The sequence below is a fragment of the Amblyraja radiata genome, chromosome 10 (genome assembly GCF_010909765.2).
Source record: "Amblyraja radiata isolate CabotCenter1 chromosome 10, sAmbRad1.1.pri, whole genome shotgun sequence".
Classification (NCBI taxonomy): domain Eukaryota; kingdom Metazoa; phylum Chordata; class Chondrichthyes; order Rajiformes; family Rajidae; genus Amblyraja; species Amblyraja radiata.
In genome coordinates this window covers 26041045-26068903 of record NC_045965.1, presented here as the reverse complement: position 1 = coordinate 26068903, position 27859 = coordinate 26041045, and the positions used below count along the sequence as shown (strand labels likewise).

General features: G+C 41.9%; 1 protein-coding gene across 5 annotated transcripts in view; it reads right to left on the bottom strand.

The window, feature by feature from the left end:
* rasal2 (RAS protein activator like 2) overlaps window positions 1–27859 on the bottom strand; it is a 351759-nt gene that overhangs the window by 225034 nt on the left and 98866 nt on the right. The gene's annotated exons all lie outside the window — the stretch shown is intronic.

Genomic DNA, 27859 nt, shown 5'->3' with positions numbered 1-27859 from the left:
GTAACTCAGTGGGCCAATCAGGAAATTGAGAAATTCTCCAGAGATGCACGAGGTTACACCAGTATTTTGTGTCTATCTTTGGTATAAACAAGCATCTGCAGTTCCTTTTTATTTTCCCCCATTAGGAACCTCCCACCATTTCAGTGGAAGAGTCTACAGTACCCACACTGTTACCACAAGCTCCTGGTGATGCAGAGAGCAGTGAATCACCTGAGACTTGAGAATTCTTGGCGGCACAGTGACACAGCGTTGCTGCCTTACAGACCCAGAGGCCTGGGTTTGATCCTGACTATGGGTTTTGTCTGTGCGGAGTTTCTACATTCTCCCTGACCCCGTGTGGGTTTTCACCAGGTGCTCTGGTTTCCTCCTGCACTCCAAAGACAGACAGTTTGTAGGTTAATTGGCTTTGCAAAAAAGTAAATTGTGCCGAGTGTGTAGGAGTGCTAGCATATGGGGTGATTGGCAGTCGGTGTAGACTCGATGGGCCGAAGGGCCTGTTTCCATGCTGTATCCCTAAAGTCTAAATCTAAATTTTATTTACTTGGCCTCTTACTACTATTGTAATGGGAGGCATGTTTGGTGCAGTATTGCATGCCCTCTGCTTATTTCATTTACTTTTTTTTCCACAGCAAACCACTTTCTTCCCATTTTATTGCTTGTATTCTGAAGACATCACATTTTCAACACATCAACAGCCATCCAATAACTCAGCCAAATGGCCACCATACAGAAGAGCTGAAGTTTGAACTCAATCTGTTCTCATTTACAACTCACCACGTTGTGGCAGGAATTAAAAGATATCAGCTCCAGAACCTCTTTCTTACTTATCCATAGGAGCGAGGAACATTTAAAAACTTGGACTATGATTACAGCTGATGTCTGCAAATATTAAGTTCAAGTTCAAGTTCAAGTGAGTTTATTGTCATGTGTCCCTGTATAGGACAATGAAATTCTTGCTTTGCTTAAGCACACAGAAAATAGTAGGCATTTACTACAAAACAGATAAATGTGTCCATATACCATGATATAAATATATACACACATGAATAAATAAACTGATAAAGTGCAAATAGCAGAAAGTGGTTATTAATAATCAGAGTTTTGTCCGAGTCAGGTTTAATAGCCTGATGGCTGAGGGGAAGTAGCTATTCCTGAACCTGGTTGTTGCAGTCTTCAGGCTCCTGTACCTTTTACCTGAAGGTAGCAGTGAGATGAGTATGTGGCCAGGATGGTGTGGGTCTTTGATGATACTGCCAGCCTTTTTGAGGCAGCGTCTGCGATAAATCCCCTCGATGGAAGGAAGGTCAGAGCCGATGATGGACTGGGCAGTGTTTACTACTTTTTGTAGTCTTTTCCTCACCAGGGCGCTCAAATTGCCGAACCAAGCCACGATGCAACCGGTCAGCATGCTCTCTACTGTGCACCTGTAGAAGTTAGAGAGAGTCTTCCTTGACAAACCGACTCTCTGTAATATTCTCAGGAAGTAGAGGCGCTGATGAGCTTTTTTGATAATTGCGTTAGTGTTCTCGGACCAGGAAAGATCTTTAGAGATGTGCACGCCCAGGAATTTGAAGTTCTTGACCCTTTCAACCATCGACCCGTTGATATAAATGGGGCTGTGGGTCCCCCTCCTACTCCTTCCAAAGTCCACAATCAGTTCCTTGGTTTTGCTGGTGTTGAGGGCCAGGTTATTGCGCTTATTAGGGTAGGATTGGCAGTCAGAATCCTTTTCCAAATGCTCAACACTAGAGGGCATAGCCATAAGGTGAAATGGGGAAAGTTTAATGAAGAGTGGTGGGGGTCTGGAACACATTGGCAGGGTGGCAGCAGAGGCAGATACGATAGGGGCGTTTAAAAGACTTAAGTGACGTTTAGATAGGCATATAGAAGTGCAAGGAATAGAGGGATATAGATGAGGTACAGGCAGATGAGATCAGTTTAACCAGACATCATGTACGGCATAAACATTGTGGGCAGAAGGGCCCGTTCATGTGCTGTACTGTTCGGTGTTCTACAACGTAAGGTGTTGTATTATACAACTTATCAAGATGGAAAGCATTTCACTCCATTTAATAAATTTACGTACAAAATATTAATCTTTTCAAAAAAAATGTTGTGGCCAACAATTTATCATTGAGAAGATAAAAATCAGGAAGAATCTGGAAGGTTGATCCAGAAAATTACGATGTACATAACAGTGGCTTGGTTGTATGGATTCCGAGCTAGCTTACTGATACTTCCGGTGGCGGCACCTTGTGGCTGCGGCTCGCCTGCAGTCTGTCGGTCTTTTTTCTTTCTTTCTTTGTCTTATCGTCAATGTTAGATGTATGTTTTAGTCTATTTTTAGCTGTGTATTATGTGGGGGGTGGGGGAAACTTAAAAAAAAATCTCTTCCCTCAACGGAGATGCAACCTTTTTCCGTGTAGCATCTCCGTTCGCGCTGTGACCTAACGTCGAGGAGCTGGCAGCCTCCAACTGGAATCGACCTTGAGGGCTCCGGTCACAGAGCCTGTGGACTTACCATCGCGGAGCTGGCTGACTTCGGAGGCTATGGCAGCGCTGCGGCTGCGACCCGACTTCGGAGGTTTCGGCTCCGGGCCCTGTGGACTGTAACAGCGGGAGCTCACAGGTCCCTGGTTGGCGACCGATTTTCGGGAGCTCCAGCAACAGCAGCTTCGTCCGCCCCAATCGTAAGGCTTGAATCGGCCCATTCGCAGGGTCTTTCATCGCCCGGCGCGGCTTAAAATCAGCTGCTGGATCTTCCAAGGCCCGGTGGCGGATCGATACAGGAGCCTCGATCGCCTCGACGCAACAGTTTGACTGCTTGACCGCAGGAGCAAGGATGTACCTTCCATCACAGTGAGGAGGTGCCTGGAGGAGAGTCACTGTGATGGATGTTTGTGTTAAATTGTGTTAATTGTGTGTTTTGTTGCTTTTTTACTGTTATGACTGCATGGTAACAACATTTCATTCAAACTTGTTTTGAATGACAAATAAAGAAATTCTAATTCTATTCTAGATGACAGAGGGTTGTGGTAGAAGGTCAATATACATGACTTGGATGTAAACATAGACAGGTTGGTTGGTAAGTTTGTAGATGACACCAAGATTCCAAGATTACTGGGGTCTTAAGGGCCTGTCCTACTGTACGAGGTAATTCAAGAGTTCTCCCGAGTTTCCCCTGATTCGAACTCGGAGAATTACGGTAATAGCCGTTCGTAGGTACTCGGGGCTCTCGTGGACATTTTTCAGAAAAAACTTCACGAGTTACCGCGTTTCCCAAGTACCTGCCGTTAGCATTACGAGCCGCTACGAGACATCCACGAGCTCCGACGTAGCCGCTACGTACTTACCACGAGTTTGATTTTTTTTAAACTCGGGAGATCTCTTGAATTACCTCGTACAGTGGGACAGGCCCTTTAGACTGTGAGGAAGGCTGTCAAAATATACAGTGGGATATAGCTACAGATCAGCTACAAAAGTGGGCAGAGAAATGGTCGGTGGAATTTAATCTGAGCATGTGCAAGGTGTTGGACTTTGGAAGGTCAAATGTGGTCCAAGTCCATAACTCCCTGTCATATATATTGGCCTTATGCAATATCTTGTCTTTCAAGCTTGATGATCAGATTGTTATACGTGATTAAAAGGAATGATTCAATGAACATACATCGCTTGTAATTATCTTCAACTCGGAGGTTATCTGGTAAAATTACCTTGTTGGTATTTCTTCTTTATGGTCTTTTCTTCAGGAAGGCAGATTACTATCTAAATGGCATCAAGTTGGGAAAGGGGGAAGTACAACGGGATCTGGGGGTCCTTGTACATCAGTCTATGAAAGTAAGCATGCAGGTACAGCAGGCAGTGAAGAAAGCGAATGGCATGTTGGCCTTTATAAACAAAAGGAATCGAATACCGGAGCAAAGAGGTCCTTCTGATCAACTGTTTTTAAAATAAATGAAATATGTTTGTTGCATTGCTCTGTTGCAGTGAGCCCAATCGCGCACACTGCCCATCTCCAACTCATTGCCTGACATAGCATTCTCCACAAATATGCTGAAAAACTTAATTCATTTGACACTACCTTAAAATATGGAAAACTCCCATTTGTTAAGATTGTTGGATTAGTAACTGCTGATTAGCAAGGAATTGGAAAACATCTCTATCCCAATAAAGCTCTGCTTTCATAGCATGGAAACTCAGGTGCTTTGGTACTTTCCACATTGCTGCATGGCAAATACAACATAATGGGCAGGAGATGGTGACTTTAAAGAACCTTCATCTGTAGCGAAAAACCAGAAAAGTGTTTTGTTTTCAAAAAGGAAGCTTGAACATTAATGGTGAAGCTACCGGCATCTCAACAACTCTCCCAATGGAAGTATTGAACTTCTTATGACCCTTCTGCTTAATCTCCCACAGAACCAAAGCACAACAAAAATCATGCATATATGCCCCAACCCTGGTGCATCAGATGAGGTTAAGGAGAACTACTCTAAATTTGAAGAAAAACATGGTTTGCATTCCAAAGGGATATATATCGATCCACTTGGTTAACTCAATTTCCTGACTCCCTACCCCCCTTTCTTACCCACACATCCCCACCTTTCTGCAAAACAGAGATGGTTCTCCGAGTCCTGATCTTTTACCCTACCAGACTCTACATTCAGCACATCATCCGTTGTCATTTCCACCACCTATAAACATCTTTACTTTCCACACGGAACACTTGCTCTATGACTCCCGGGTCCACTCATCCTTTCCTTATCACCGCTCCATGACCCCTGGCACCTTCCCTTGCAACAATAGCAGTGGCAACGATGTTCCTACACCTACTCCCACACCATCAGCCTGGGGCCTAAACAGCCCTTTCTGGTGAGGGAAAGATTCATGTGCACCTCATCCACTTTGTCTACTGCTTTGGTGCTCCTAATGCGGCCTCCTCAACACTGGCAGGAGCAAACGCAGGCAAGGATCCAGTTGCAGTGCATCTGTGCTCTGCCCACAATGGCCATCGTGTGCTCACAGTTGTATGTCATCTCAACTTGCTTTTCCATTCCTACACCCACCTTTCCACAGCGGCCTTCTACACTGCCAAGATGAGGCCCAATGCAAACTAGATGAACAACACCTTATATTCTACCTGGGTTGTCGACAACCAAATGGTATGTTCTGAAAGCCCCTTGATTGTATTGCATTTGGTGTTCATTGCAGAAAGTTAACTTTCTCATCTGTATGCATCACTTCGCAAGTGTCTAAAATAGCTGCCCCCTATCTTTTAACCATTTTTATCAAGGTGACTCGATTAAAGACATAATTAACTGAACAGTTTATTTTTCAGCAATTTTATCAAGCAACATTATCTTTATACACTGAATAAAGACTATGGTTCAATGGTCATTTTTAAATTCTAAGTTGACGATAATTTAAAGTCAGAAAGATCTTTTGAATTCAGCCTTACATCACAAGACATTTTGCTTTTTTAAAGTGGCATTGTTTGACTTTTACATTATAACTGATATTGAATAAATTAAAGATCCATTGAGGAAACTGAGGAACAACTGAAGACAATGCAATTAATTACATCATTGTAAAATCAAGTGTGAAAGCGTTCTGATCAATTGTCAGACAGCAATGTATTGAGAAGGGGATTTTTTAATATATTAAGCAGCTGGTATTATGCCTTTTTTTCTTCTAAAGAATCTTATTAAAGTCCATTTTGCACTCCATATAGTGAGAAATGACAAACAAAAAAATCACCCACGAGGGAATGGTTTAGAATAAAAATGCCTGCTGTATATCACCGTTCTTTCACATCTTTCCATTTAACAGTGAAATTACCAATTAATAAGATGAGTTCATTAAATGAATCAAGAAATAACACCAAACTAAATTGGCTTGCAGACTATTACCAAATGGAAAAAAAAATCAGAGTGATTCAGTAAATGAATCAAAATATTAATATGTCTGCTGCCATCGTTAAAGGGCATAATTACTCCTTCAGGAGAAATTGCTCATTAACATGTCTGATGCAAATCAAGTTTTGGCTTTAAATGGTTCTTTTGGTCGTACAACACTTTGGAGGAAACACTAAACATGCATAAACAAATACCTACATCTAGGCCTTCCTGGCTGAGCTTTTTCTGAGACAATTCTATCGACGTTTGTTATGTTGATACCTTACATTAATTTGTGCTGCAAAACAAAACGAGATAACCAAGCGCATTCATACAGCTTATAGAAGCAACAATATATATTTATATATGAAGAATTTGAATAAATACTCATTCTGGCCAGCTATCTGCTAAAAATAACCAACACCATGATATGTGTCAGTTATGAAGGAGCCAATGAAACATTTCATTTTTGATTGGGTGTTCCTATAGTTTGCATAATGTTCTCTGTTTTATGGGAAACAAACATCAGAGAATCTGAAATCAGTTTATATGTAACCTTTTAAGATGTTTTTGACTGCTATGATGAGGTGGAATATATATGTGCCTTTTTACAACACTGCACACAAAATGTGACAAAGGGGGTCAAATTTCAAATTCCTTCAAAAAAGTTGACAAGCACTTTATTGGGTTCATGACTAACATAGTATAAACAAAAAGTTAAGAAACGATACCATATTGATGGCAAGTTTCCGAAAATGACATCAGAATACACAAATACATTTGGTGTAACGATTATCGCGTGGTGTCCACCAGTGACCTGGTTGGCACAGTAAGTGCACGTATTTCTTATTCCTTTTAATGTTTATGAATGTCACATGGAACAATAAAATTGCAAACACCGTTTCCATTTCATTCACCTGATCATGTAGTAGAATACTGCATCCAGTAGAAGATAAGAAAAATTAATTGACTCGCCCAAAAATTATGTAATCTTTGCTAGGCGGAATACCAGACATGTTACTGTATTTTTCTCCTGGTATTGATGAAGATATTTCCCTAGATCATTATCAAAATGATGTATATGTATGAGGGACCATATGAAGTTTATTTATGAATTAAATATTAATGACTAAATGTGGCAGAGTTTTTAATGTCACATTTTTGGTGTCCAAAATGGTGCCAAAACGATGCAAATTTGTCATATGAAAAATGTTTTCGACTTTCGGTCTAGAAGTTATCTAATTTATTATACCTGTTATTTGTAAGGTTTCACATGAATGGTAGATTTTTGTTAAGAACAGTGTAATGGTGTTATAACCTGAATAATAATTCTGTTCCTCAAAATCTCTCCAGTATTGTAAAAATACTCATATGGATCTTCCTTTGTCATAATGGACCACAAACGTTTTTAAAAAGGAACAGTGTTTGTTCAGTGGTTAAATTACTGGATTAATATCCAGAGGGCTACACTGACAATACAGTGAAATGAGCTCAAATCCCACATGGCATCTGTGGAATTTAAATTCAGTTAAAAATAACCTGGAATTTAAAAACAAAACAAAAAACAAGTCTTACTAATGGTGGCCATGACACTACTGGATTATGATAAAACCCATCTGGAAATAAATCTGCTGCCTTTACTTATTCTGGTCAGTGTGTGACTCCAGACTCACAGCAGTTCAGTCAACTTTTAATATCCCACTGAAATGGCCTCGGAAACCACTCAGATGTATAAAGAGAGTCAAGAGTGTTTTATTGTCATATATGTACTGAAACAGAACAATCGCATTCTTACTTGTCGCAGCACAACAGGTTTGTAAACACAATACTCAATAGATATAATAAACAAAAAATAAGTTCAATAAACTTTAAAAATCCAATATAGTCCAAAAAACATAACAAATCCAGAATAGACTGGAATAGACTGGTCAGTGTTCACCACTATTTGTCATCAGCTTCAGTCCTGGGCTTTGAGTTGCCCAACCTGGCCATTATTCAACCAGCCAATATGCTCTCTATCAAACACCTGTAGAATTTCAAGACAGTATTCGTCGACGTACTGAACCTCCTCAATCAGCTAAGGTGGAAGAGGCATTAATGGACTTTCTTTATGATTGCATCAATGTGCTGGGTCCAGGACAAATCTTCCAAGATATTCTTGTCCAGGAACTTGGAGATGTTGACTCTCTCCAACACTGACCCATTGAAGAAGAATAGTAATGTTAAAATGAAAATAAGAAGAAAACCAAGAAAACATCCTGCATTGCATTCAGCCCAGTTGAACTTGCAAAATCCTTTTCACCAACATTTAGCAACTGGTATTCCAGAGATTAGTCAAGCAGCAGCTTGACATAATTATACTGAGAATGTCATATCTTACAGACAACATGCCAGACTCCACCGATGCCTGGATACTTCTGGTCCCATTGACAGGGTATGAAGGTGACCTGCAAAACGTCAACATTTGACTCCATACCTTGAAGCTTTGCAGCATCACATCAAATGTGTCCTCCCTCATGCTGATGAATCCTTCTTCATGTTCAAAAACACTGAGAAAAACATTGAAAATAGCAGGGGAACATAACAGATTCTGGATTGGATCATGTCAATGGCCAATGAACAAGCTGGCTGAATGCTGATGGATATATCTGCCAGATTGGGACTGCAGTAGGCAACGAGCAAACAAACACATGTGTTGATCTATTTCACCTTAACTGTCAACTGCGGGTGCATCTGCCCATGAAAGAATTGGTAGATAATGAAATTGGTCTTCACAAAAGGCACCACCATAAGCATGGCAGAACTATTTTGTGCTAAGACAGACTCCGCCCAATCTCAAGAAAAAATAAAGAGCAATATAGCAAAGGCTGCATACATCATCCAGGATATGACATTGAAAGCTTGTGCTCAAGAACAAGATTTACTTTTAGCCAAAATGGTCTTCCACAGTTAAAATATTTATCTACCAATAATTATTTAGCGATACACTGCTCACAAAGCAAAGAATAAATCTATTCCAGCTAATTATTTGGTTTCGTTCATTGTCATAAACAGTGTGCAATGAAATGCCTTGTTTGCATAAACCTCATTGATCAAATAATGCACGGGGTAATGATAGATACGTCTAAAAATACAACAGCAAATGCAAGACAGCAGAATGGTGCAAACATTTTAGTGCAATCTGACATAATGCAAAATTAAAGGTGCAATAATGGAATAACTAAATCAGGTAGAGTTAAGAGTGAGAATATGTGGCAGCACCTTTGGGATGGGGGGTGAAAGGTGCGATTGGTTCGAGAATGAGATAGCAAGAAACTATTCTCAGTTCTGGATGTTCAGGCTTTCAACCTCCTGTATCTTCTCCAAGGTGATAGAAGAGAGAAAATGGAATGGCCAAGATGGCAGGCATCTTTGATGATACTTCTAACATTCCCCATGATTCTATTCTCAAGCTTCTGCAAAATGATGAAAGGCGCCATCAACCGTGCTATCAACTGGTACTTACCTTTAATCTACTCTCCGATGTTCAGTTTAATTATGACCAGACACTCTCTTTTAAATCTCATCATAGTCATCGTCTAAATATGGACCAAAGAGCTAAATGCCAGCAGTGAGGTGAGGCTGCCCTTGAATTGAGTCAGCATTCAATCAAAGGTGGCATCAAGGAGTGTGGTTAAACCTTAGTCAGTTGACGTTAAAAGGGCTTTCTCACGGTGCGACCTGACGCAAGACTTAACAAGAGTTTAACATCGTGGGAACCTCCTGCGATAACAGTACGGCATTCGTGGACCACCGAGGACCTCCGTGGCGCTAACGGCAGGTAGTCGTGTAACTTTGTAAGGTCGGGAGAAAATTCAAACATTTTTGAATTTCTCCAAGAGTGACGAGTGGAGGTGGTCCTCTCGGTCTACGCCGATGACGTGCTCCTCATGGTCACCGACCCCGTCGACCTGCAGAGGATGCGTGAGTGCCAACGAGTCTTCTCGGCAGCCTCCTCTGCCAGGATCAACTGGGGGAAATGTTCTGGACTCTTGGTGGGTCCCTGGCAGGTGGACTCCCTCCCGGAGGAGATGAGGTCTTTCACGTGGAGTACCACACACCTCCTCTACCTGGGAGTCTACCTGAGTCCCGGTGTGGAGACCTGGCTGGCGAACTGGCAGGAGCTGGAGGTGAAAGTCGTCACCCGGCTGGGGCGCTGGGCTGGTCTCCTCAGAGTGCTTTCGTACCGGGGCAGGGTGTTGGTCATTAACCAACTCGTGGCCTCCATGCTCTGGTACAGATTGACCACATTGGTCCCATCAGCCACCTTTGCTGGGATCATCCAGAAGAAGTTGGTGGACTTCTTCTGGGGCAACGGAAAGCACTGGGTCTCTGCAGCGGTCCTGAGTCTCCCGATCGAGGAGGGCGGTCAGTCGCTGGTGTGCATTCGCACCAAGTTGGCGGCTCTCCGCCTCAGGACCTTGCAGAGATACCTGTACTCAGGGCATCCTCCCAGGTGGCACGTGCTGGCAACACACTTTTTCCAACGGAGCCGCTGCCTTCAAGGAGGTACGCGGATCCCGATGGTGGGGGTCAGCCGTGCGGTCCTGATGGGGATGCCTGGCTTCTACAGGGACTTGTTGAGAGTCTGGAACCTGGTTGCCGTTGACCAGGCCCCACCTCCACCGGCGGAAGGTGACGGCCCGGGCTTGAGAGCAGCCGGTCCTTGTCCCGCCCCATCGGGTGACCGGGGGGCTCAAACGTGTGGTTGAGCAAGCCCCCGCTCAGCCGGAAGTACTCATCGGACCCAGGCGCCGTAATCCATCCCTGGAGCCGGTCCCACACAATTTGAGCCGCCTTTCCTCGACACCCTTCGTCTCCCTCCGAGACGCAGGGAGGCGTGTCCTGTACAGGCTCCTCCTCCACACCCTGCACTTCCTCGCCCTGGTCCACCGTCCGGACACCAAGTGGCGGTCGGTGTTGCCTTCCGGTCGCAAGGGGGGCCCCCGGTGGGGGTCCCTCTACGCAGGGATTCTCCCCCTCTACATTGTGGACCTGGGGTGAAGGGTATTGCACCGAAGTGTTCCCTGCAACCTGTTTCTCTCGCGGTTCACAGACTCGCCAGCCGCCTGCCACTTTTGCGGGCTGGAAGAGTCTGTGTACCACGTGTACATGGAGTGCGTGAGGCTGCAGCCACTGTTTGAATATCTAAAGGGGCTGCTCCTTGCCTTCTGGCTGCATTTTTCACCCACCATCCTCATCTTTGGACACCCTGTGCGTAGGGGAGAGGGTAGGGCTGAAGATGTCCTGGTTGGGTTGCTCCTGGGCCTGGCCAAGCTGGCCATCCGCGAGTCACGGCGCCAGACGGTGGAGGGCTCTACCCGAGCCAGCTGCCTGCCCCTTTTCTGGGGTTACGTCCGTGCCCGGGTGGGATTAGAAAGGGAATACGCCCTGTCTGCGGGCACCCTGAGGGATTTCGGGACCGCTGGGCTCCGCAGGGTGTTGAATGTATCCTCAATAAGGATTGTATCATAGTTGTATAGTAGTTTATTATGGATACATGTTTGTATTGTATTATGGTGCTGGGTTCTGGCTTGTTTTATTGTAGTGTAATATTATTTTTAATAATTGAATTTAAAAAAAAAAAAAAAAAAAAAATATATAGTGACTTGAGCACTTTTTGGTGAGCGTTGCAACATTGTATGAACGCAGATGCCAGTGCGATATCCGTGCGATATCCGTAATGACTCTTGCGGGTACCGTGGGAACTCCTGCGAACGGTAAACCCGGAAGCTTGACAGAGGGGACATAAGGTGAGTAAAAAAGGTGGTCTCAATATCGCCAATGGACCATGTGTCCATCGAGGACGTCCCACCTAATTGTCATTGTTTGAGAATCTTTTTCACAGTAAGACTTGCAGATATGCCTCTCAGAAAAGCGCAAAGAAAGGGGTCAAAGAAAGTCAGAACGTTTTTAGCCATGCAGGTAAATGAGGAGGAGACTCAGCAAGAGACAGGTGGAGAGGCAAGAGGAGATGCCAGAGATACCACTGCCTGTGGGCTCCTTGGAGCAGAGAGAGGGTGATCAAGGTGGATTTGAGATTGCCTCCCCAGTAGCTGTTGCCTCCCCAATAGCCTCAGCGGACGATAACATAAAGGGAAGATGGCAGAAGGTAAGGCCATATAACTTCAACAGGGAACAAGAGGGGGAACTGGTGGAGTGGTACCAATGCAATGAGATTCTCTATGACAAATCCAGAGAGGATTATAGAAATAGGGAGAGAAAGCGCAACCTGCTGGAGACGAAGGCTGCGGAGTATCCCGGGTGCTCATGTGAGTATCTATAATAATAATAATAATAATAATTTGTTTTATAGGGACAGTGCATATTAATGAACATTTGCATGTAAATATGCCAGATTGTAGCCAATCAGTAGCTAATTTCCGTCTCTAGTCCCAGGCAAAGGTAGGTGAAGTGTCTTGCCCAAGGACACAACGACAGTACACACTCCAAGCAGGATTCGAACCGGCCACCTTCAGGTTGCCAGCCGAACACTTAGCCCATTGTGCCATCTGTCGTCAATATATTAGTTTATGTACAGGAGAACAATTTGATGTTATCCATGATTTAAAAACATACAATGCTACAGATGTAAAAGTGCTGTTTTTGCAGTTACCTTTAATGCATACAGCGCGTCAATGAAAATAACAACCAGCCTGTACTCGAACCAACTTTGTATAGGCATGTCTGCAAATGAGCCAATTCTACGAACGGAGGATATTTATATAGTGTGTGAAAAAAAGTGACATCATTTGTGCCACGTGATTAACTACACTACAGTCCACGATGTTCATTCACGATTAACGGGAAAGATCGGGAGACGAACAAGTCACTCGCACAAATGACAGAATTGCCGAGTACCGTGGGAACTCTTTATCTACCTCCCGTTATATCGTGCGGAATTCGTGCTGGACCACGACCACTTCACTCTTGTGACATCTTGCGTCAGGTCGCACCGTGAGAACTGGCCATAAGGGTTCAATAACACTTCAATTGAGGTCAAATGACAAAGATGGTTCTTGTTGCTGGAGATTAATCATCCCAGCCATATCAAGTGGCGGTAGAATTTTCTCAGGGTAGTGTGTTGAGGAAATAAAATTTCCATTTTCAGCTGCTTTCTTCCACAATAAAATCAGAAGTCTATGTTTCTAAGTATAGACGTTCTCTGATAGTTATATAATGTTCAATTTTATTTGCAATCCCCCCCTAAAAAATTGAATAAGTAATGTCTGTGACCAGCAATACCAAAGGCTGATAATTAGCAAGTAATATTCACATCACAAAAATATCAAGCGATGGCCATCTTCAACAGAGAAAATCTACCTTTGACAACGAATGATACTTCCATTGCCGAGTATCCACTTTCAACATTATGGAGGTCATGAGTGGCCTGATACTCAACAAGACAAAACAAATAAATGCTATGACCACAAGAGCGAATGAGAGGATGTGTACTCTGCAGTGGCAACTTATCACCTGGCATTATTTACAGGGCAAAATTTAGGTGTGCAATAGAAGATTCACCTTTTGTCCAAATGAATGCAGCTCCAGAAAAAAACAATGTACAACTACATTCAGGACAAGTCAGCCCATTGGACCAAGACCATTGCACATGATGCATTGTGTACCATTTACAAAATGGACTGCAGCTACTCCTGAGTCAGATCCATTTACCTTCCAAAAGAGTGACGTCCACCACAAAAAAAGGACAATGGGGATATGGGAACGGGAACACAAACACAAACAGGATCTCCTCCAAATCACACACTTGGAAACGTACTGCCTCTCTAGAACAGCTACATTTCCCCTTAGTAGTAAAGAGGAAAAATGACATCTAGAGGGCAACGAAGTTGAATTGTTTACTGAAATACTAATGTACTCTGGCATGCATATTATCTAATCATCAGAATGGTAAATGCAACACAAAATATAGTCCAATTACCTTGCTCAATTTTGGTTTCGGTAGAATATATATTTAAAATTTTGAGTTCTTTGTAAATGATATTGACTGAGCAAAGATGTTGTTATCCTTGTGAATTCAGTCAAAAATCAATCACTTCAACTGAAATACGTATCACTCCTTGAAGGGAAAGTGTCACAATACTTTGAAGGCTGCACTTGACATGATATTCAATGTGCAGCCTTCAAAGTGTTCAATGGACCAACTTAACCTCGAGGGTACAAAGTTAATGTACCAAGCCCCATTTCAGAGGATTGTATTCTGCCATCTGAATGTGTATAATATTTTAACCTGTTTGCTGAAGGATATGGCCTCATTTGTACCAAGCTGTGCACACAGTTCTCTTGGGCAACTTTAAATCCCAGACAATCAATGTGAACGTGGTTTTGACTGGATGCAACCTGAATCACAGCTGCAGAACTAAGAACTATTTATAAATGTTTCCTTAGTTTCTATGTCGATTTATGTTTACAAATTCCTAAGACCCATTCAGATTTCCAAGAACAATTTCACGTAAGGCAGTTGATACATTTGGGACTTGAAGAATTCCTAGAATAGCTGCAAATCAAAGTAGAAACCATATTTCATGTAGTCATTGAAAAGTCTTATTTTAACAAATAAGACTTTTCGTTGACCACTGTTGTTCTAAAGATGGAGAAAATTTCAGGACTCCATGCCCCAAAAGCTAACAAATGCTGTAATCCAAAGTCAAAAAGCAACTTGGGTACAGTTAATATTTTTGCATACTGACTGCAGTGGCAGTGCAATCCAAATGGCTTTTATTGACGGAAGCCTCTAATAGCGGGATAAACGCATTATGAGTGAATCTCAAACAGAACACACAGTTTTGCTGTATACAACACCTCTTTGTAAATGATTCTTATTAATGTACGTGTGAGCTCTCATTAGTAAACATAAAATACTTAAAATCAGTATTGCGCTGGTAATTGTGAGGATTCTCACACACACACACTGACTTAATTGCGGGCACAAATACCCCATCAGCACGTGATGACACCAACAGGACGACAAAGGTTGTAGCCCCTATTACGGAAAGCAGCCTGTGGACAGCAGATCAGATTGTCTGGTCCCATATGTTGAAACTTTCAACAATATCATAAGAAACACATTAATTTGACCTGTTACATTCTCCTCCAGATAAAACAAAATGTGCAAATCCTCAGCCCACAACCTATTTTTCTATTTTAACGTCAAAACAACTTTAGATTACCCACACTTTAAAAAAAAAGTTATCTTAAGCCTTAATTTTCGCAATTTAATGATGTATTTAGTTATGTATTCACACTGCACCATATTAATTATCCTTTGCGATCCCAATAAATGTCTCCTCCCATTATCAGTTAAAAAATTGACAATTAGCAGGTACGGTGGCTCATTTGCCTGAGAATGGAAACTCATCCAAACAATTTAAATTTAAATTCATAATTACATGATGTCAAGGCCAATAATGCAAATGCATTTATCTTATCAATCAAAAACAACTGAAGTTCCCTCGCAACACAATATTGCAAAGAACATTGGTTTAAAATAATATTTAATCACTCATTCTTTGCTAGCAAGTGTGTGAAGAGCATTTTCCAGTTTGTCTTCTAACAGATGCAGTTTCAACAGATCAATTTCATGCTTCAGATACTTCAACATGTGAGAAATGCTAATCTGTGGCCAAAATACCCCACTGGAGCTAACGCAGCTCCCATCTGCTCATCACAGATGGATCTGAACAGTGAATCACAATCTTTTTCTGTACGGCTAGAATGGATACCAAGCACACTCGGGTGGTATTGCATTATATTACAAGGGATTACATATCATGATTAATCTTCTTTATACTGATCATTTAATCTCAACCAGGTATAAAAGCCTTTTTGTTTCAACACAGGAGCAGCATGGGCATCGAAAGACACAAAGTACGGAGTACATCAGAGGGTTAGGGACCCTTCTTCAGACTGACCGATAGTGGAGGGGGAAAGAAAGCTGGAAGCCAGACAAGTGGTAGGTGGATACATGTGAGGGAGGGGGGGGGGGGGGTTAGATTTGGTTGGACAAATGCCAGAGATAAGAAAACAGAAGATGTGAGACTAAAGGATTGAAAGTTGCCAATTGTGAAGATTGAGGAAGGAATGCAGGTGGAAGGGGAGGAGTAGGGTTACCTAAAATTGGAGAATTTAATATTTATTCAGGATGCTCATGCATATCGTAAGGTGGCGCTCCTCCAGTCGGCATGTGGCCACACTCGGGCAATGGAAGAGACCAAGGACAGAAAGGTCAGCATGGGAATAGAAGAGCCAAAACGACCAGCAACCAGGAGATCCAGGCCTTGGTGGTCCAAGTGAAAGTGCCCAGCGAAACGGTTGCCAAGTCTGCACTTGGTCTCACTCATGGATAGGAGGCCGCATCAGGAACACCTGATGCAGGAGATGAGTTTAGAGGAGATGCACGTGAACCTCTGTCTCACCTGGGAGGACTGCTGGAATCCCTGCATGGATAGGAGGGAGGAGGCATTTGGACAGGTGTTACATCTTCTGTAGTTGCAGGGGACAGTACCTGGGGAGGGGGTGGTTTGGGTAGAAGGAATGAGTGAACCAAGGAGTTGCGAAGGGAGTGGTCTCTGCGGAAAGGGATGGGAATGGAAAGATGTGTCTGATGGTGGCATCACATTGGAGGTGACGGAAATGTCGGAGGATGATGTGTTGCATGCAGAGGCTAGTGGGGTGAAATGTGAGGACCAGGGAAACTCTATCCTTGCTCGGTCTAGGGGGAGGGAGAGCAAGTGTAGTACTACTGAACACAGAGGAGACATGGGTCAGGGATCCATCTATGACAGCAGTGAGGAAACCATGTTTACTAAATAAGGAGGACTTGTCAGATATTCTAGAATGGAAAGCCTCATCATGTGAGCAGATGCAGCGAAGATGGAGAAATTGAGGGTGATGAATAGCGTCTGTGCATGAGGTAAGGTGGGAAGAAGTGTAGTCCAGATAACTGTGGGTGTCTGTAGGTTTGTAGTAGATATTAGTCAATAGTCTGTCCCTCGTGATGGAGACAGAGATATCAAGAAAGGGGAAAGAAATGTCTGCGATAGACCAAGTCAATTTGAGGGCAGGGTGGAAGTTAGTGGTAAAGTTACTCAAATCAACCAGTTCTACACAGGTGCAGGAGGTGGCCCTGATGCCTTTGCTTTAATTCACAACACTTCATAATTAGCAACAATCCTTCTGTCTTTTCACCTCTGGCCTTTGCCAGAGATGAAAAACCCTCATCTGTTTACATCTATTACCTGCCAGGTTTTGTCCTGTCCCTCCTGTCTTCCAACTTTTTTCCCTCTCACCGAGAGTTGTAATTCTGTGGAATTCTCTGCCACAGAAGGCAGTGGAGGTTAATTCACTGGATGTTTTCAATAGAGAGTGAGATTTAGCTCTTAGGGCTAACGGAATTAAGGGATAAGGGGAAAAAGCAGGAACAGGGTACTGATTTTGGATGATCAGCCATGATCATGTTGAATGGCGGTCGGTGCTGGGCCAAATGGCCTACTCCTGCACCTATTTTCTATGTTTCTATATTTCATAGAAACATAGAAACATAGAAATTAGGTGCAGGAGTAGGCCATTCGGCCCTTCGAGCCTGCACCGCCATTCAATATGATCATGGCTGATCATCCAACTCAGTATCCCGTACCTGCCTTCTCTCCATACCCTCTGATCCCCTTAGCCACAAGGGCCACATCTAACTCCGTCTTAAATATAGCCAATGAACTGGCCTCGACTACCCTCTGTGGCAGAGAGTTCCAGAGATTCACCACTGTCTGTGTGAAAAGATTTCTTCTCATCTCGGTTTTAAAGGATTTCCCCCTTATCCTTAAGCTGTGACCCCTTGTCCTGGACTTCCCCAACATCGGGAGCAATCTTCCTGCATCTAGCCTGTCCAACCCCTTAAGAATTTTGTAAGTTTCTATAAGATCCCCTCTCAATCTCCTAAATTCTAGAGAGTATAAACCAAGTCTATCCAGTCTTTCTTCATAAGACAGTCCTGACATCCCAGGAATCAGTCTGGTGAACCTTCTCTGCACTCCCTCTATGGCAATAATGTCCTTCCTATATTTTCTACCTATAATTTCTATCTATAATCAGTTTGAAGAAGGCTTCTGACCCAAAACGTCACCTATCCATGTTCTCCAGAAGTCCTGCCTGACCCGCTGAGCTACTCCAGTACTTTGTATCGTTTTTGTAAACCAGCATCTGCAGTCCCTTGTTTCGCGATGTATTAGCATGCTACGCTGTACTTCCATAAGTCATATGACCCAAATTGAAAGTCCAAGCCAGAAATACGGAAAAATCACGTAAAAGCAGCAAACATAATTATAATCAAAGTAAAACACTACAAACAGATAATTTGCCACCCTCTAAATGCATGTGTGTTTTTCTGCAGACACAGTGACGTAAGCAAGGGAAAAAACTGCAGCGACATTTTTTTTAAATGAAGTGACTCCATTTGAAAACTGAAAAAGACCTGCATTGGAATTGTGCCATCAATCTAATTTATCTTAACAGCTTTTTCATCACCAAGCCATTCTCCAGACATAGTCTGAAATGAAATCTGTCTCTCCACAACCCCCGTTGCAACTAATAAACACTTACCTTCCTTCACTTATTAATGTGAACTGCTTTTCAACAGTTTGATCTACAGACAATTCCAGGAGCAGAAAGGGAAAAACTATCTGGTATTAGGAAATATACAGTGAAATTGAAATCTTGTCCATCAATTCCAGCAAATCCTTTTGCTCAATCCCTATTTATAAAAGATCTTCATATCAAAATCAATTTAATCAGATTTTTCAATAACATATAATATTTTGCAACAGAATATAGCAGGATACAAAAGCCAAGGATTCAGATTAGAATTCATTGCTTTTTATGGAATAAAATGTGTGTAACTGATCTTCAACAGCAACAAAACTAAGAGCTATTCTGTGATATTCAGGAGAATGGTAATTGTGCCATCAAAAACTTTCTTCACTCACCACATCCTCATTTTATCTCTATGGTATGTCTAAACTGAATAAGACTGCTTGAACTTTGCTGACACATCTGACCCTTCAATGAGATTTAGAATACTTATCCCACCCATAAAGCTTACCATTATCTCCACAACATCGATCTCCATTAGTTTGCTGCCAAAATCATCATCTATGTGTTATGCCTAGACTTGACTATGCCTATTCCAATACATACAAGTCCACCCTACTTCATTCCATCCTCAAATTGTAAACTCTGCGTTCCATACTAACTCATGTCAAATCTTGATCATCAATTACTCTTGGGCTTGCATAACTAGCTGTCACTATTGATAAGAAATGATTCCACTTTACAATATTCATCCCACCCCCTCACCACCACTCTTCCATTGTTTTGTCTGTCCTTATCTTTAAAATTTCCTTCCCTCTCGAGCCTTCAACATTGATAAAATAATCCAATTCTGCCCTCTCAGCAACTGCCTTTTGTATCTCCAGAAATCAACGCCTCATTGCTCCAGAATTCCTTTCCTCGTCTTTCTACCTCCCCACCTTGCTTTTCTTTTAAAAGATTCACCTTGATATTTGTTTGATCATCCAAATGAATTCTCCTTTTATCAGGATCAAAACAGCTTTGATCTCACCACTGTAAAACAACGTGTTATTTTGCTACATTAAAGTTTCCACATTAAAAATGAATTTATAAATCAGGATAGTAAATAGCATTCGGAGATCAGTCTAAAACAAAATTGTACACCTAAAAAGAATAAATGAAAGAAAAACTGTGTCTTAGTTCCACAAGGTATCATGGCTTCATCACACTGCTGCATATTAAATGAGTGCAATCACATGATTCAAGCAAGGATCAGTTTGTCACATTCTTGAAGGCACCACAAAATGAGTATGCATTAAAAACTAGATCATATACAGTGAATAGTATACAGATGTCAACTTTCTTAAAGCTTCTGAATATAAAATGGGAAGCAATGAGGGTACAACACATAAATCAATGTTGAAATGTTCTGTTTGTAGGCCCAGGTGCCAGGAGATACTTATATTACAGAATATTTCATGTAGTCATGTGGATTAAGGCACTAAAATAAAATTTCAGAAACAAATTACACCAGGCTGCTTAGAAACAATATCTTTTTTTTTAAATGAACTGTAATTATTCAGAAATACAAGCTGCCACCACCTTCTACCGCACATCCTCTCGCTCGCATCCCACAAGACCCCTCCCATCTCCACAGTATTGAATTTGCAAAGTAACTCTTGGCAAACATACTGCCAAGTGTTATTTAACCATCTTAAGTAAACCATCTGCCTCTCCTGCTCCAAAATAGTGCAGAGACAAAATGCATACACGTATAATCCTTTCACTGAACCAAACTACTTATCAACAGCCCCATGGGGGTCAAGAACGTTTCAAGAGAAAGTTGGGAAAAAAACACAGGAAGGTGGAAATAAGCCACCGTCACCAGAGAGCTGCAGTTTTAAATCTACACTTCAAGCCATTGTAGGTCAACCACGCAAGGTCAGACAAATATAACAAATTTCAGACTATAGATCAGTTAACATAATTAGCACGACTGAAAATAACAACTCTTTCTGATGGCATTAAGCATTCTAACTGACCTGAACTTGTGCAAAGGAGAAAATTATTTAACACCCACGCTCTTTATATTTACCAGAGAAGTGCTGGCATTAATTATTGGGTGTAGATCCTTGGAACTGTCAGATGAAGCAAGAAATGTCAACGCACCTATTTTCCTCAAGCAACACAAACTAAAGTAGCATTCAACCCCGCAAGCATGTATAATTAAATTACAGCTAAACTGTACCATAATGCCACCTTAAATCAGACAGCCACCCAGTCAATTTGTTTGGGGAAAAGAGATAACATACTTTACGATCAACTATTTAAGTAGCATTGCCATGTTCACCACACTTTTGCTGGCTCACTTCAAATATAGAACAATTGATTAGAAAATCTTCAAACAACATTTGAAGATCATCAAACCTTTATTTTCTTTGTGAGCAAGCTGTAACCTTTGGGACACAGAAAGGATCAGAATGGGCCCCAGGTATTGACCATCTATCTTAATGATTGGCATGAAGCAAGCAGAGTGCAATATATCCAAGATCACTGTTAATAAGTTGATGACAAAATTGAGGTAAGAGGGGGACACAGAATGGATATAAAGGTGGCAAATGGGGCATTACAAAAATGTGAAGTATTATCGCAAACAGGATAAACAATTTTTTTAAACAAAATCTAGTTGGTGTGGGTGTACACATGAATTCTAGTGGCTTGTGCATGAAACAGAAAATTAATATGTCTGAAGAAGGGTCTCGAGCTGAAACGTCACCCAGATATGCTCCATTGATGCAACCTGATCTGTGGAATATTTTCAGCATTTTCTGGGTTTTTTTAAAGTTATCATCCCGGTTCAGCAAACAATTTGGAAAGAAAGTGGTATGTTATCCATTATTGAAATGGACTGGAAAGTAGAAAGTATTACTTCACTCTGTATCATGCCTCTTTTTGCAGACGTTCATCATACTCACGAAGGGATATGTCCCTGTCCCTGCTTTGTGGGGTTTGTCCTATAAGGAGAGATGAAGCAAGATGGATTTGCAAGCTCAGGAGTTATGTGGTGATCTCAATTGCAAAGGAATTGACATGGTAGATGCTGAGAAGCTATTTATTCAACCTAGATTACCCTAAATCAATATCAATATCAATCAATCAATATCAGTTATATTCGTCACTTGCACATAAATTGCAAGTGAAATGAATTTGCCAGCAGCAGTACAATGAAAAAGAACACACAATAAAATGTTTTAACACAAACATCCACCACAGCATTCATCACTGTGGTGGAAGGCACAAAATTTGGCCAGTCCTCCACCATTTTCCCCCGTGGTCAGGACCTCACCCCTCCCCAGCCGCCGCTGCAGGCGTCCAGAAGTTCAGACAAGGCAATGTCCAGATAAAGTCCAGGTAAGTCCTGAATTGGTGCTTCCCCACCGGAGACCGTGGCTTCAGGTTGGTGTAGGCCGCAGGCCGGTGGTCGAAGATTTAAAGTTCCCAGCGCGCCGCAGCCAGAAGCACCGCAGACCGCAGGGCCGGCAATCAGAGCTCCTCTCCAGGGGTCCCCGGCGAGGGACCCTGCTCCTGATGGTAAGTCCCCGCTGTGCCCGCGGTAGAAGTTGGCCGCGGGCCAGCGGTCGGAGCTTCTTCTCCTCCCGGGTCCCCAACGAGGGATCCCAGGCTGCGGACGCCGCACCAGCTGGAGCTCCGCAGACCGCGGCTTCAGGTTGCCGCGGGTCAGCGAACGGAGCGCTCCCCTCCGGCGAGGGCTCGCCCGCTCCGCGATGAAAGTCCGCGCAGCGCCAGCCGCTGAGGCCCCAGGCCATTCTCTGGGAAAGACCGCCCGATCCTCGATGTTAGGCCACGGGGGAGGCAACATGGAAAAAGTCACCTCTCCGTGAAGGAGGCAACCGAAACGGTTTCCCCCTTACCCCCCCACACCACCCCCACACAAGACACACAGAGAGACATTAAAAACACAAATTAAAATACACTAAAAAAAAATTAAAAGTTGAAAAAACTAACACGCTGCTGGCAGGGCTGCCAGCTTTCAGAGCCCCCACCGACTAAATGAAAGAATATATACTGAAAAGGTGGGTTTGACCAATTTATTTTGAAATAAGGAACCTTTTCATGCTCCAAACCAAAGAGGGCAGAAAACAGTCAGAGAGCATCCTCAAAACAGAAATGAATGAATTTCTGAATGTGAATTAATGTAATCAAGAGACACAGATTTCAAGTAAGAAGTGGATTTGGTACCAGAACAGCATGATCAAAATGAAAGCAAATTAGGTCATGTTGGCCGATTCCTGCTTATCTCTATGAAAGTGCCTTAAATGCTGCTCTTTTCAATCAAATCCTGAATTTATATTTTATCTTTGAATTTCCAGATTTGGCATCAACTATGTTTTGCTTGTATTCAAATTACATTTGTTCCTGATAATCATGAAGAGAGTATCCCACACTCAGTTACATCCACACAATTTCCTTCGACAAATAAACCTCAATGTTTTACATAATGAGTGCACAGAATGAACTTCACTGTGTATTTTCCCAGAGATTAGATTCCAAGATTTTCTAAATATATGTTTTTCACTTGCAGTGCCAGTCACCAACTCATGAAACTTAAATAAATTACATCTGTTGCATTTGTGTTCCACTCCCACAGCATAACACAGCTGTGAACAATTTCTATACTGAAAAAAATAGTAATGTATTTAAGAATATTTAAAAAAATTGCAGGAAGTCAATTGGCCCTTCAAACCAAAGATCTTAGATTTATAATCTTTGCTTCAAACCTGCTCCTCCATTCAATGAAACCATGGCTGACCTTCTACTGCAAGATAATTTACCTGCCATGTCCCCACATCCCTGGACATCTCTAATATCCAGAAAATCTATCAATCAATTGCAGCCCTCCAGGGTAGTTAATTCCAAAGATACAGCAGAATGCAACAAGCAAAGGCGGCATCTTGTAAATATGAAGAAGCAAGAAGGATATACGAGAATTTAACACACTGACAAAACCTTGAGAGCATGCTCGGATTTAAAGGGGATAATGAGGGTTAAGAACACATGTACTCATTAAAGGAAAAAAAAGGGAGTGTCCAATTAGAGAACTACATAAATGTCATACACAACAGGATGAATCAGAAAAGCAAACCTTTAACCAATGTTGAAAGTTTAACACCACGGAAAGTCTTGCCCAAGTATACAAGGTGTAGGAGTGAAATAAAAATAAAATTTGGAAGCCAAAGGCGATGTTTGGCAACAAAAAGAAATAGCAAATAAAATAAAGGAAAGCCTTAAGTTGTTTGACGAATATTTAAAGGGATAGACGGTTTGAATGGAAAACATGAGTCCCTTAAAGATTGAAAGGACAAACTGAGTTTGGAGGAAGAAGGAATGTGAACATCATCAATTAATATTTTGCATCTGTTTTTATGAAGCAGGAGTTGGCATAAGCATTGGCACTGAAGGAGAATGGTAAGTATTGGAAGTGATACACAGAAAGATAGATTGAGGGATCTGGCATGTTTAAAAATATGTAGATTGCCAGGCGAATAAAATGTAAAAGCAAGGAAGGAAACATCTCTGAGAATGTATAATTTTCAATGCTTTTCAGCTGCAGAATGAAGTACAGTACTGAAGGATTGATGATATATTGATGCAGGACCATTCTTTAATAAGGGAGAAAGGGATAGACTGAGTAGCAGCAAGATAGACAATCTGACACTGATGGTAGTCAAATTATTTTCTAAAATAACGAACAGCATAAAGAGAGATAGGTAAAAAACTAAAGTCAGCTTCATATTGACAAACAAGGCAGAGTAAAACCAAGCTAAAAAGAAATGCATTTGACAGATGCCATATGCTAACACATGCAAAGCAGGCTAATTACAGAATGATCAGAGGGGAAGTGAAAAATGAAATGAGAAAAGGCTGGCAATGAACATAAAAGGATGCTGCAACCAAGAGAAGAAAGGGGTTGTAAAAAGTGGGGTGGGGCTGGCCAGAGGCCAAAAAGGAAATTTATTCATCAAGAAAGAGGGCATGGCAGAGGAACCAAATGAAGACCTTATATCAGTCTTCAGCAAGGAAGAAGTATTTGCTGAAATCTCAGCAGAGGAAGCAATTGAGATCCTCGATGGGGTAAAACTTGATAATGAAGAGGAACTAGAAAAACTAGTTGCAATTCAAGTGGCTAAATCACCTGGCTAGATGGTCTGCATCCTAAGCTGCTGAAGGAAGTAGAGTCCTGGACACAAACTGTCAAACATTTATTGATTCAAGGGTATTACCTCAGAATTGGAAAACTGCATCTAAAAACAGGATGCAGGAAAAAAACAGTTAATTACTGACCCATCAGTTTAACTGCAATGATGGGATAAATTCCAGAAACAATAATCAGGGACAGTAATAGATTTCAAGAAGGTACAGACTAGATGGTGAAATGAACGGATAGATGGTAGATGAAATTTAATGCAAGTTGCTACACTTCGGTTTAGACAGTAAAAAGAACTGCAAATGACAGAGAATAATTATAAAAGGGATAGAAGAGAAATCTGCAAGGGAGGTTGAAATAAAAGATTAATAAAGCACATAGAATCAGCTTTATTTTATAAATAGAGCATAAAATGCAAGAGGAAGTCATTATGAGCCTTCATAAAATACAGGTTTGGCCACAGCTGGAGTACTGAATTCAGTGTAGACACAAAATGCTGGAGTAACAGTGAAACAGGCATCTCTGGAGAGAAGGAATGGGAGACGTTTTGGGTCGAGACCCTTCTTCAAACTGAATTCAATTCTGGGTGCCACATTTTTGTAAAAAAAAGGTGAAGGCGACATAGAGACTGAGGAATGGATTTGCCTAAATAATCCCACGAATGATTCTAGGGTCTTTAGTTAGACATTAGCAGGAGTGTGATCATTGAGTGCATAAGGAAAACTAAATAGAGAGGAAATGTTCCCATTGGCAGAAGAATCAAGAACTAGGGGACAAAGAATGAAGGCCACCGGCAAAAGATCCACCTATTTTACCCACCATCTGGGTAGGTTTGGAATGCAGTGCCAGGGATAATAGTGAAGGCAGATTCTATTGAAACTTTCATAAGGAAGCAGGAAAAATATTTCAAAGGAAATAATTTGAAGGGCAATCTTTGAGGGCTGTATTGTTCATACTTGAATCCAGTTTGGACAGTGAGTTGAAAGGTCAACTTCTCTGCTATAACCATTCTGTGAATCCACAGAACCTGACAGGCACAGAGTTTAGGATATCTCCCTTAAACATTATTTACCATCAGGTAAAAATTTTAACATGACCACAACAAAATTGTACTTCATCACTTCAACATTCTCAAGCCAGCAAGTGCCATCAAGATCTAGTTTGTTCAAGAACCTAACTACATTATGCCAGGGCCAGATTTAGATGAAGAGAGGCCAAGGAAGGAGATGGAGGTGAAGGAAAATTACTGAAGTGTTCTTTAGAGACTACAGTGCGTTGTGACAGCGTATGTAAGAAAGCCTATGACAGTGTCAAAAATATTATACACCCGGCCCATATGAAGCATTTCAAAAAGGGGGATGGGCAGGGCAGGATTACAAAAATATTATGCAAAATAAGTGCATGCAGCGCATATCATAAGCGCGAAGCTCAAAGACTCTTGCAGCCGGGGTCCAGGGCCCGCTTAAGGGCCCTGGAAGCTCTGGCGTTTTAGATGCTCTCTGGTGCATTCTGAGCCTTATTTTGGAGCATTTTTGCACCAAATTTATGACCAATTTATCAGAAATAATTTTGGTTGAGTCAAGAGTAATGAGTGCTTGAAATGGGATGATTGGGGTCATTGTTATATAATTTTTTTTAAATCAAGAATTGAAGCTGTCTTTGTTTTAATAATCAAGTTGTACTGTAAAATGTTATATAAAATGTTATAAAGGAGCATGCATGCAAACACTGCAAATAAAATAGTGTAAGTTTTTGCAGTAAATAAAACCTTTTTTTAGAAATTGTTTTGTGTGTTGATTTGATTGCCTGTTACTGTTCGACTGTGTTAGTGTGTGCACATAAAAAATATGATGCAAAATGAAAGTCGCAAACTATGGAATTCATATTTTTCAGTATTGTTATCAAGGAAAAGAAAGTAGTTCCAATAGTTTGATATTGTTCATATGGAGGAGAAAATATAATTGCTCTAAAACCTACATTCATTTTGCAATCTCACTAAAGATAATCCCCCTTTCCCTCTCCCCCTCCTCCATCCCCCTCCCTCTCCCTCCACCTCTCTCCCTCCCCTTCCCCTCTCTCTCCCTCTCCCTCCCCCGCTCTGCCTCATCCCCCCCTTTCCCCCTCTCACATCCCCTCCTATCTCTACCTTCCTCCCCGTCTCTCTCCCTCCCACGCAGCGAGGCTCGGACTCCGCGCCGCAGACACGGGCACTCCCGCAACGGAATATTCCACTACTTATCTGGAGTAGACATGAGGCATCGAGGTGGTTGTGTGGAGTGCAAAGGGAGATCTGAACCCGCCCGGGCCCACTGCGCATGCGCAGAGAGATAGCGTAATTTTGAGTCGCAACTGAGTCACCGGCTTCCCCCAACTGCACAGGTGCGGATGATCGCAATTTTTCCCCCCCCAAAACTTCCAGCGGGCGGTACCAGAATTTCGGGTAATTTCCATCAAAGTGAAAACGCTGATAGCGCTCCAATTTTTTTTTCTCTGGATTTTTTTTACTCTGGGGAAAAAAACACCTTGGCCGGAGGCCCCCTAGATTTGAGACCCTAGGCCTATAGGTAAATCCAGCCCTGCCGAGGCCCCTCTAGATCTCGAGGCCCTAAGCTTAAGCTTGTGAAGCTTATACGTAAATCCGGCCCTGCATTATGCCTATTTTGCAGTATGTGAAAAATAACACTTGAATTCTAAACCAAGTTTAACATTTAAATTGAGTTATAACCCATTTTAAGTTCATTAATGAACTTTAACAAGTCTTCTCAGAGATGAATGTAATGCATATGTGTCTTTTTACAATACTGGCACACAATAATGTGACAAAGGGGGTCAAATTTCAAATTCCTTTAAAAAAGTTGACAAGCACTTTATTGGGTTCATGACCAACATAGTATCAACAAACAATATAAGGAGAGATAGCATACTGATGGCAAGTTTCCCGAAAATGGCATCAGAGTACACAAATTAATTTTTGTGTAACGGTTGTCGCATGGTGTCCACCAGTGACCTGGTTGGCACAGTAAGTGCACGTATTTCTTATTCCTTTTTATGTTTATGAATACCACATGGAACAATAAAATTGCAAACACCGTTTCCACTTCATTCACCTGATCATGTAGTA